Genomic DNA, 12612 nt, shown 5'->3' on the forward strand with positions numbered 1-12612 from the left:
GCATGATTGTTTATGACATACTGTTATTCTTATTATAGCAGTCTGATCATTGTATACCTTTCAGATAGATAATATAGCGTGGCCTTCCTCCATTGCCTCATTCTATAATTTTATTATGAAGACCTCACATATTAAATTCTTGCCCTAGAATCCAAGACCTTCATAGATATGGAAAAATAACAAAGTATACAAGGAAAAATTTTTCATTATTTTAGGCATACGAACTATAACTTCTTATTAGTTAGTAGTCTGAAAGTTTGACACGTAGTTTATGACAACCAAAGTAAACTATTTTTAAATAGATCTTGACAACACAGCGGTTCAGTTCTCATGCTATAAGAACGCAAATTTCTGTGTAGTAAGATTTTCCTTTTCCAATTTTTATTTAAAAATTATCTCGTTTGATATAACTTGTAAGACCGGCTAGCTCAGTTGGTAGAGCATGAAACTCTGCATAAAATAGTCTATAAAACAAAGTAATCCCGCTTCATAAAAAAATCCCCTTAAAAGTAGATATTGGTGGAAAGAAGATAAACATCAACAAATAAAAACCCTTACCCACAAATTAACCATAATATTATCAATGACGAAAAAGCTATCCTTCACTATCAAGGCTGGCATTTTGAACATATCAACAAACAGAAAACGGACGATAACACTTCATAAACAGCGGAATTAATTAAGCGTACAAATTTTATGGCTATTCTATTTATGCCGTAGTCTTCGTCGATGATCTCATTATTTACATCATAGGCAAATCTCCGAATTATTACAAACTCAAACGCGAATCAGTAGTAAAGAATATAAATAACTATTACCTAACATGGAAACTTAAAATAAAAAACAACAACAATAACAATAATGGTAATGATGATAAATCGTTAAATAGAATGAGACTTATCCCAGGATCGTGAGTTCAAGCCCTACGTTGGGCAATAATATTTTATTATCATCAAAAAATTAAAAAAATTAGCATTTCTTATTAGTACATTACGATAGAAGTGCGGGACAGTAGATCTTTGTCTCGTGTGGCGTTTATGCCCGAGCGGAGCGAGGGTCGGAAGGTACACGAGACCAGAATCTATTTTCCCGCACTTGTATCGTAATGTACTATTTTGTTCGGTGTCCTTCGTATCTATACTTATTTTTTTATAAATAATAGCAAAAGTTAACTTTACAAATTTTTCCTGTTCGCTAAAATATTTCATAAGCAATGAGCTGTTCATACAGTATGAATACAATATTTGCTATCCACGTGGAACCACAATGAAGTGCCGTTACAGAACTATGCCATTCACTCCCCAAACCTTTATATGTGAAATAAACGACTTATGCCATTTACAAACATCATATTGTGCCTTGTAACATTGATAAGGACGTAATTATTTTGTTATTTTAAGAACTGTGATTGAAACAAATCAATAAACTCTTTTTATTTTAAATCACTATAATTTTTATTTCGAAATAAATTTAAAAAGTAGCTTGACACTTAAGATTTCTATTGTAATCACGTTGAATGGAAGATAAAAGATAACGATACCTTATCGATTCCTAAAAGTATATTTTGTAGGTTTAAAAATAGAACTCCAATCAAAAATAAGCTACGCAATATTTTAAGCACGTACCGATACACAGGGATACAAGTTCTGACATTGAATCAAAATCATGAATTTGACATAATTTTTCTTAAGGAAAAAAAAAATTATACTTATCGAATTCACGAAACTTAATATAATAATAACTGATATTATATTAATAACTTAATATAATAAAATAACTGATTAATATAATTGCCAATATTTGTGTACCATAGAAGCTCAAGATCAATATACTCATAGTAAAGATAACGATCAGAATAGACATCGGCAAAACCAAACAGCAATGCTAGAAAGAATTTTAATGTAACGTTAAAAATTCAACATGTGACAATGTAATTAAGATTCCACGCCTATAATATAAGATATACGACATATAAATTAATATTGTCGAGAAAATTGTAATTATAGCATGTTTAGAATAATAGAAAGGGACGCTATAAATAAGAGGAGAGGGGAAGAGGGATGCACCACGCAAGACTCAGCGGAGAGCGTCTGTTCGCTAGCGGACAAAACTTTCTCTTTTTGTCCGCTCGAATCGGCTGTCCGCTGCCGCTCTCTCCGCTTTCCGCTCCCATGTAAGAGCACCCTTTCAAAGAATCTATATTATCTATATACTTATCTTTAAATATGTAGATCAATGAATGATTCTTTTAAATAACGTTGAAATTTAAAAAAAAGATATTAGAGACAGAGAAAAGAGCGAAAGCAACGAAAATTTTAACTTAATTCTTACTTTTAAATTAAAACTTATTCTTAATTTTAACTTAACTTCTCAATATATACCTGCGTAGTCAATTAGGGACGACAGTCCATGAATAACGACTTCCACATTTTTTGTAGGTCTTAGAGATTCAGATGGGTAAGTAGCCCGGCTAGCTCAGTCGGTAGAGCATGAGACTCTTAATCTCAGGGTCGTGGGTTCGAGCCCCACGTTGGGCGAAATTTTTGTTGCTAAAAAACCATAATTATTTATAATTTATTGTAGTCCAAAAATAAAATTATTTTTTGCAGACAGTATTAAGAGCTCGTAAACTCGCTAACAAACTACTTATATAAACAAATACAAAAAAATAAATCATAAAGTTTAACCATCTATAAATAATTTCTGGTTTAATTAAAATTAAAAAATTTGTTATAATTCTTCGTTAATGTTTTTAAAATTAAATAGCATTAAAAATCTATCTAAATCAGTTCCGAATTGAATTAACAGACAAAAATAAAATCGATTTAATAGTCCAACCCAAAATAGATCCTGTAAGAAAACAGTAGTATGGGTAAACAACGTTTCAATAAGATCATTGATCATTTTTACCAGAAACACATGAAGAATATGAAGAAGAAACGACAGTAGCATATGGGTCATTCTAATGAAAAAGGTACATTTTAATTGAAACTTTTTTTAAACAAAAAAATTCGTATATTTGTCAGTTTTTTGGTACAAATAGCTTCTAATACACCTAACATAAAGTAATGTTAGTTTCACAAAATTATAAATTCTTATTTCATTTATTATAGCCAATAATGCAATATTGTTAAGTGTCATCTCCGAAGCCTTTGTTAAAAATCATACAAAATTAATTGGGATTACTTACATTACTACATAACGAATAACATGTGCTTTCAAGGTATTTTTTGTCATATTTTTTTACATTGTCATATTTTTCTACACTGTGATATAAGAATTAAAGTTAAATATATTATTAAGTTAAATATATAATTAGCCATGTTAATATAAAAATAAGAATTAAAGTTAAATATATTATTAATTCATCATATTAACCCTTTTCCTCCCAAATAACACAAATTTTTTCTTAACTTTCATCCTCATATCTTTTAATGAAAAAATCATATGAAAAATTTATCAAGCATCATATCTTGTAGATTTTGACCTCCTCTTTCGAATGCCGTTGACAAAATTTACTTAAATTGTAAGCCGGAAACGTTATAGGCCGGTTTTCCAGAAAATTCACAAATTTTTCGCGTTTTTTTTTCTAAAAAAAGTATATTTTGAAATGGAAAAAGTTTGCACACACCATTGGAAAAACTGTTATCGGTGTTATAGATGTCTTTTCTTTCAAATGCCGTTGGATTTTTTCCGAAATTCAAAATGGCGAACAAAAAATGGCGTTCGAAAGGAAAAATTTTTTTTTTAAACTTGACGAATTTTTTCCTCCAAAACTATCAAGTTTAGTGAAAAATTTATAAGAACAAAAATGTCGTAAAATTAGTCAAGAAATACTCTCAAATTTTTTAAGATTTTTTTACAGCGAATTTGGAAATTTCGATTTTCCGATTTTCCACGAATTTGAAAATTAACTCGGAAAATTCTGAAAAAAATTGAGAGTACTCCTTGGTACATTTTAACTCCTTTGTTATTATAAATTTTTTGATTGAGTCAATAGTTTTTGAGTAAAAAATTAATCAATTTTATTCCTAGTATACATTTTTTTCAAATTGGTTTCACAAAATTTAAAAAAATTTCAAGTCTAACTATTATTTTTTTTTGCTACCCTCGCTAAAAGTCGATTTTCCTGATCGCGACGCGATAGGACTTTAGGCGAGAGAGTTAATTTTCGAATTCGTGGAAAATCGGAAAATCGTAATTTCCAAATTCGCTGTAAAAAAATCTTAAAAAATTTGAAAGTATTTCTTGACTAATTTTAAGACATTTTTGTTCTTAGAAATTTTTCATTAAACTTGATAGTTTTGGAGGAAAAAATTCGTCAAGTTTAAAAAAAAAATTTTTCCTTTCGAACGCCATTTTTTGTTCGCCATTTTGTATTTCGGAAAAAATCCAACGGTATTTGAAAGAAAAGACATCTATAACACCGATAACAGTGTTTCTAATGGTGTGTGCAAACTTTTTCCATTTCAAAATATACTTTTTTTAGAAAAAAAAAAAAAGCAAAAAAATTGTGAATTTTCCGGAAAACCAGCCTATAACGTTTCCGGCTTACAATTTAAGTAAATTTTGTCAACGGTATTCGAAAGAGGAGGTCAAAATCTACAAGATGTGATGCTTGATAAATTTTTTATACGATTTTTTCATTAAAAGATATGAGGATGAAAGTTAAGAAAAAATTTGTTATTTGGGAGGAAAAGGGTTAATATAAAAAATTTGAAATCATTAACTTATGAAAAAACATTATGAAATAATATTAAAAATATCTTAAAAAATATTAATCATAGTTTGAGAAAAGGGACTTCGGAAATGACGTGATGCGTGTTTTTTTCCAAAATCGGTTCTTAAATACCTAAATTCATTTTAGCTTAAATAGAGCTTTAGCAGCACTAAAAATCTTCAATAATTACGATGAAATATTTTTCAAATTCTTGTAGATTTTTAAATAACAATGTTTCGGAGATGCCGTTGAATTTTTACTTGGAAAACAAGACATTATATGTGTTGTTATAGTACAAGAAGAAAATCGTTATAAAATTTTTTCGAAAGCAATAATCGATAGATTTTGACCTCTACTTTTATTTGGCCAAATGAAAATTGCAATAATATGCATAAATGATGAGTTATACGGGCAAAAGTCATAATTAGTAATTTTTGGCGAAAATTGGAGACAAAATTGAAGACGATTTAATGAATTCAAAAATCATTTATTAAAATTGTTAGTATGTGTCCTTTGAGGTATTTCAATATATATATTTCAATGCTCGTTTATTTCAATACCGAGTAAAACGATAATTTTAGCACTGTAATATTACTAAACCTAAATATACTGCTAGCGACTTCGAAAAAAGACTTCGGAGATGAGATTTTTTCATTTTTCATTCTGAAACTATCTGACGCACGCTTGTGCTTTTTTATTTCTTTAAAAAGAGTACATTTTTGCTAAATATTTACTGTGTGAAAGGAATGAAAAAAATTTGATAAAATAGTATTATTGACCCAGAACATTGACTTGTACCTTTTCAGTAGAATGTCATATATATATACACGCCTAGCCTCAATTTACCGGCACAAACGAAGCGATTTATTGGAAATTCGACACAAATAAACGCTGTATCATTTTTTCTTTATAAACTAGAAAAAATTTTAGAAACTTAAAAAATGACAAATCTTCGGAACTAGATGGTATTTCCAATGTAGCACTCAAAAATATGCCTGTCAATATGACAATTATCTACAATATATTATTCTGCAATTATTTAAAAAATGGATATTTTCCCGATAATTGAAACACAGCTAAGGTCATCTTAATCCCAACAAAAAGCAAAATCCCAGAAATCTACTAAGCTATCATTTTATTAACCTATTACCGTATATCTCCAGTTTTCGAAAAGTTAATCAAATCTTCCCATAACATTTACATCGTTACACATAATATTGTTAACATACGCGCTAACTTCAGATATTGAATTTGCTTTGCATAACAACCACAATGTAGCTGCAGTTTTAATAGACTTAGAAAGAGCTTTGAATGTGGTATGGATCAAAGGTCTTTCTAAGTTATTCTAAATAACACATTTTATATATTTACATTTGTTAACACCCGTAGTATCCTCACATAATTAACAGCTAATTTGCAACAAGTCATAGTAACTGCCTTTCTCTTATTCAACTTTTATACCTCTATGATTCCTTCCTTATACAAATGACATACTCTCACCTAATTTAAAATATTTATTCTTCGCGGATAATCAGACCGTACGTGTAATAGGTGAATACTCAAAGTTACAAAAAAGACGTGTACAATAAGCACTTATTATCGTACGTGGAAATTCAAGATTAATCAGCTCAAATGCCAAATCATAATATATAAAAATAAAATAATAGCGTAGAGAAAATATTTATCAAAAATTTTGAGCTATTTAGAAGAAAAGACGAAGATATAGATATTCCACATAGAAAGATTGACAAATATCTAAGAATAAATATAAACGAATTAATATTCCTTAAGAAACATATTGAAATCCAAGTGAATAGAAAAACTTTCTATTCGAATTTCTGGCACTTGAAAATAAAGTACATATGCTACATGTATGTTGCTTCTCTGACCGACCCTAATTTATATTTATCTTATTTAATTTAACATCAATCCGACGGTATTTGAAAAAATGAGAATTTTCGAAAGAAAATACCCAAGAGAAATACCTGAACATCTTACATAATATTCATATTTTATATTAGAATCTCTATATACTAGCACATATAGACTAATAGAGAATATGAGAATATTATGTCAGTATCAAAAAACTATGACAAAATACCAAGAATCGATAGCTTTATCATTAAATTAGTACGAGATTATTTTGCAAACATGAGTAACGTTGACAACAATAACTTAATAAGAAGTTCCATTTAATCTAACAATAACTACTGCCTTAAAACATTCTAACTTGGGCACATACAACACCACACGCTTTTCTACTTCTAAGCAAAACAAATAAAATTATTACTGCCAATAATATACCGGTATTTTACCATGTTAACTGATATTAAGTCCTGAATTTACAAATGTTCACAACAATTTTCAACGTCTACATTTATTGTAAAAATAAGTTATGAAAAATATGTGACTAGACGTATTCGACGTAAAATTCAAAGAGCTTTCAGATTTTCACGAGCTTCCAGAAACTTTCATCATATTTTCCGAAAACTCTACCTGTCAAATTCAATGTATGATTTTATATTGAAAAAACAGGATTTAAAAGAAAATTGTCCATCTCTATTTTTCACATTGAAGTCATTTAAATTTTCATGTTTGGAGTACAGATATCATATCCTCGAGTCCTGAGCTTCAAAGTGTACCGGTTCAAATTTTGAAAAAAAAAAAAAAAAGTTTTAAGCACATAAAATGGCGGTTGAAACAGGGAACAATTGTCAAAAAATTCCGAAATGTTTACTTGAAAACATTTGCAAATTCAGAACTTAATCAGTTAAATGACATACGAACAAAAATAAATTTTATTTGGAGAAAATTTAAAGATCAATAATATCTTTCATAAAATAGTTTCAAATCTTACAATTCCGAAGACTAATAAAAAAAATACCAGAAAAAATACCAAAATTTATACAATATAATTGTTGAATTTATACAATATGGCAAACAATATTTCTAAATCTAGAGTTCTGGTTTATCCTTACTTTTAAGTTATCTGTACCTCAATCAGAGCATGAAAATATATAAATTTTTTCTTATATGAATTTTACGTTATTTTTATGTGTAATATCCCAAATTATAACACGTAAAAATTTCATATTCTTATATAACACATATACCGATGGTTCATACTTTAACGACAATTTTAACATCGTACCATTGCGAGTGCCCTAAGCGATCATTTCATCATTAACGAAATATCAGAGTACGTTTATCAATACACCTCTGGTTAATGCCGAAATAAATACTGTAAAATTGCAGATTAATAAAAACATTTTAGAAGCATAGCACATTATAGTCCCTTAATTTCCAAATCGTGAATTCGAGCCTCACATTGAGCATATTTTTTTGCCCAGCGAAATTTTAAGATTATTATTTTAAGATCTTCCATAACCTTGCAGTATAACAACCTCTATAAGTGTAAAAAGTGTTTTACTACTTAGAAATAACTTTTGCTGAAGAACCGGTAATTATATAAGAATGGGTTATCTTTATGACTTCCGGAAGAACAGTTTCATGCCTTTGATCTATTATAAATTACAATATTTACAAGTACGAAGATACAAAAAAGCATTATTATTGAGATTGGATTATTTGATTGTTATAGTTCAAGATGAGTTGCAGGATTATTAAGTCACTTGAACATATTATAATACAACCATTTACAGTTGTACAATAACTTAGAAAAATACAAAATATATAAATTAAAACGAGGCGTTAAAAATTTTTTTAATCTATATTTCATGCATTTCCAACTTGGCCGTATATTGGGATGAACAAACTTACTATCTACTATCCAGGTCGTTTTTAATTAAATTTTTTTTAATTTGATTTAATTAAAAATCCTTTCACAACTGAAAGCGACAAAAAAGTATTTATAAGTTGTAACATCTGCAGCACAGACAGTCTGAATCGATCAACCAAAGAATAAGTTGATTTAATAAAAGCTCATATTGCGCAAAATGTATGATAATTATTCATGACGCTAAATGCAGACTACTGTAATATTATAATTTAGATTATTTTAAATGATACGCAATATTTATTTTCTTTTAAATTTATTATTCATTCATATTAAAGATAAGAAAATAACAATATGATAGTTATCAGAACAATAACTTTTACTCTCGTTTCTTTGTTTTACTTACTAAAGGGTTATTGGGTTACTGATGATTAAAAAGCAAACTTTTTAGAGCTATGCAAGTGGACAATAATTAACATAATAAGCACATAACGGCTATGTACGAATGGTTCAAAATCATGGTATACAAAACCAAAGTGTTTTGCATCCAAAAATGTTAATACTTTGTAAATAAACTGAACAGGACGAAACGAAAGAAAGAAAACAATTATCATAAATTTTAAATATATATAATTTAGAACCAAAACTAATGCGTTTAGATATCTAATATAGCTCTGCAGCATTCAAAACAAATGTAACAGCAACAATAACAATAATGATAATAATATATATCTACGTACATGACTACTTCAGTATTTTTTCGCTATAAAACTAATAATTTTACTAACAAATAATTTTATTGATCTTATTGGAGATGAATAATTACATTTATTGTGGGAAATTAATTACAGTATTTATTTGCTCCTGACTAACGAAGGTCAAGAAACATCAATCAACTGAATCTAAAAATTGCGTTTTAATAACCAATTTTATTACATTTTTGTTTTTCCATTATATATTCATGACGATATATTAATAAATAGTTAAATCATGAATTTAAGACGAAAGTCTATAATTCGTATTTGAGAAGTAAATAAAAAGCTTAGATTTCATATTTCAATCATTTTCTTAGTATATGAAAAAAAAATCAGGCTGAACAACGGAAAAAAATTATTAAGGTGTATAAATATTGTAATTAGTGCGGTAAACTGAATAAGAGATATTCTAACCTAAAAGTGCAAAATACAGTGTTTTTCGCAGTTTTTAGGATTCTTTAACATCGCGAATTTTTATTTTATTGTAAATTTGGATTGGCATCGGAAAAAGCAAATCTTCTACTTGAAAAAGCAATACTTAATTTTTTTGAAATAAATTATTGCAACTAAAGATATCATTCATTGAAGAGTAGAAATTTTAGGTTTCAGGTATAGACATAATATATGAAAAAAAACTTTAAGCGCATCTGGGTAGATAACACGATAAATTCAGATTTATAGGTGAAAAATGAACTTTGGTCTGTTATTTCATTTCTGGAAAATTATTTCTCATCTATTATGTATACCTGAAACCTAAATTTTCTACTTTTTAATGAACGAAATCTTTGGTTGTAATAATTGATTTCAAAAAATTAAGTAGTGCTTTCTGAAGTAGGTTTGTTCTTTCTGATACCGATTCAAAATTGGGTAATAGAATGAAAATTCGTGTTGTGCGGAAAGCCCAAAAATTGCGAAAAACAGTGGAATTTTGCAGTTTTAGGTTAGGATATCTTAAAAACGTATGGTGATAGAGCAATTATAAGCCGGGTTTCGAATTCAACATAACAAATTTCTTCGGATACACTACCTTCGGTTTTTGGTTCTGAAAAGTGTTGGCCTGTGTTATCGGAAAATCTATTATTTTTCTTAAGTTAACACAGCGTCACAGCTTTATTGTTCAGCATTGTAATTTTTACGGTAATCATCGTTATAATTTTTCTAAAAAATTTCTGTATGTATAGCATTAAAGCTATATATTAAAGCCAATCCTACAATGCATTTAAATACAAACATCGAAGTTAGTAATATTTTATTGAATATAGGTGTAATCCAGAATGTGTACAGGAAGGAGTAAATGAATTTACTCATACATACGCAGAACACTTTGTAAAATAAACTTTAACGTTTGTAACTCATCATATAAGAACTGCTCATTTGGGCTTATCTAAGCTTCATTGGATTGCGCAAAAAGAGAAAGACACATTGTAATTAATCCTTGTTTATGATAGAATTGTAATATATAAAAAATAATTTATTAATACTTAACGGCGCTCTTAAAGTCACTGTGACTTGAAGTTGTAATTGTAAAATTCATGAGTAATGAAATAATTAAGACGATAAATGGAAATATAGATATTCGAAATACGGGAAATGCATACAGCAAAGAAAACAGCATAAAATATTACAGTATATGGTTCTCTATAGAGTATAGGTGCGTATATAGATGGTTCTAAGTGGCAAAGTAATATTAGAAAGTGATGTATAAAGCGTGCAGAAGGCATTAATCCAGCGTACATTAGATACCACGTCTTGGCGATAAAAATAGATACGGTCGCTCGTGTTGTCTCCAATTTATGGAAAAATTTCTCTCGCGCGCATATATATATATATATATATATATATATATATATATATATATATACACGTATATATATAAAGCGCATTATTAATGGCCATGACAGTTGACCGTGAAAGTGGTAATATCATGAAGCAAAACAAATACGAATTTGAAAGTAGCAATGACGGGTTTCAGCGAGTTTTCGGGTGAACATCTTGTCTCCCCCCTCCTCTTTCTTCGGCGGTTTTCACCAAATAAAACCGTAATTTTCTCTCGCACGTCGCTTAGCGTCGATGATGGCAATTCGAAAGTAAATTGAATTCGCGTCACGCGCGAGCGCGGCTTGAATAAGGGAGAGAGGGAGAGAGAGGACGAGGAGGAGATGCTCTTTTCTTGACTCTTAAGAAAGCTGCGATGGGATGCAAAAAGCGTCGTCGAATTATCGGATTAGACGTGTAAAATCACATTTGACGTGGCAATTTTTCGCGACGAGCGTCGACGTGACTTCCGAGTCAATCCCGAGCGCGAGGTGAAATTCTCTTGAAAGGGAAAATTAACAGCTGACGGTCGAGTCAACAATGTCTTGGCAATTTGCACGTTAAACGATTTAGGATTGGGGTTTTCGAGGGAAAAGGCCCCGATTGCCTTAGAAGAAAGCGAAATTTCACTGCGAGCGCTGCGCCAACTTCGGAGCGGAATTGACGTTCGATTCAGTGGTCCTGCGTTTTCACGCTGCTCCATTCCCATCTCTCCGATGAAAACGAGAGCTTGCACACGATATAACATGAGCAGCAAAGAGTTTAGCATCGAGGATAGGGGCGAGGCAATAGGAATGCAAATATATTCAGCCGGGGGTGGTTCATCTCTAATGAAGTGTAACAGTAATTATCCACGATACTCGGCATACATGCCGCGCATGCATATGTTCAGCAAATCCAACGTGGAAAAGCCTTTCGGCTGCATTATTGGAGTCTTGGGCACTCGCGGCATTAAATTAAGCGATGCACCAGCGATCCGTAACTATCAGCGCTCTCGCTCTCTCTCTCTCTCTCTCTCTCTCTCTCTCTCTCTCTCTCTCTCTCTCTCTCTCTCTCTCTCTCTCTCTCTCTCTCTCTCTCTCTCTCTCTCAATATGAATATTCATGGGTCGCGTGCGCGTATGAAACGAATTACAGTGCGCGCGAGCGAGAGTACAATATTGAGCGCGTCCGAATGGCGGTGTGGCCGCGGGCTCGGCGACCGTTTCGCCGGAAAAGTAACGCGCCGCGCGCGCGCGGGCAGCGCAGTGAGAGGCGAACGCTCCGCATAGCGGTTTTGCCTGGCGGGGGCCGTGCGCGAAACGCTCGCACGTTATTAATGCGACGAAAGAGAGGAGTCGACTGTCGACACGCGCCGCCGGCTTTTCCCGAAAAAAACGCGCGCGCCACGGCCCGCAAGCTGGCAAAGCAGCGTGTTTCGGTTGGTATTTTTCTGCGCCGCGCGGCTTTTCGCCTCGGCGCGCGTTTCCATCTCTCTCTCTCTCTCTCTCTCTCTCTCTCTCTCTCTCTCTCTCCTCCTCCTCTCTCTCTCTCTCTCTCTCTCTCTCTCTCTCTCTCTCTCTCTCTCTATCTCTCTCTGCTTTTTTT

At 31.1% G+C, this 12612-nt stretch overlaps 2 protein-coding genes and 1 non-coding gene across 3 annotated transcripts in view; 2 read left to right on the forward strand and 1 right to left on the reverse strand.

The window, feature by feature from the left end:
• LOC131666499 (RING finger protein 17) overlaps positions 1 to 12612 on the reverse strand; it is a 202884-nt gene that overhangs the window by 169115 nt on the left and 21157 nt on the right. The window lies entirely within an intron of this gene.
• The window catches only part of LOC131666500 (uncharacterized), a 37770-nt gene that overhangs the window by 6253 nt on the left and 18905 nt on the right, over positions 1 to 12612 (forward strand). The window lies entirely within an intron of this gene.
• On the forward strand, positions 2465 to 2537 carry Trnak-cuu (transfer RNA lysine (anticodon CUU)). Its single transcript has one exon. It is a non-coding gene; the product is annotated as a tRNA-Lys (tRNA).

Source organism: Phymastichus coffea, unplaced genomic scaffold, assembly GCF_024137745.1.
Source record: "Phymastichus coffea isolate CEN01 unplaced genomic scaffold, Cenicafe_Pcof_1.1 PCOF00059, whole genome shotgun sequence".
NCBI lineage: Eukaryota > Metazoa > Arthropoda > Insecta > Hymenoptera > Eulophidae > Phymastichus > Phymastichus coffea.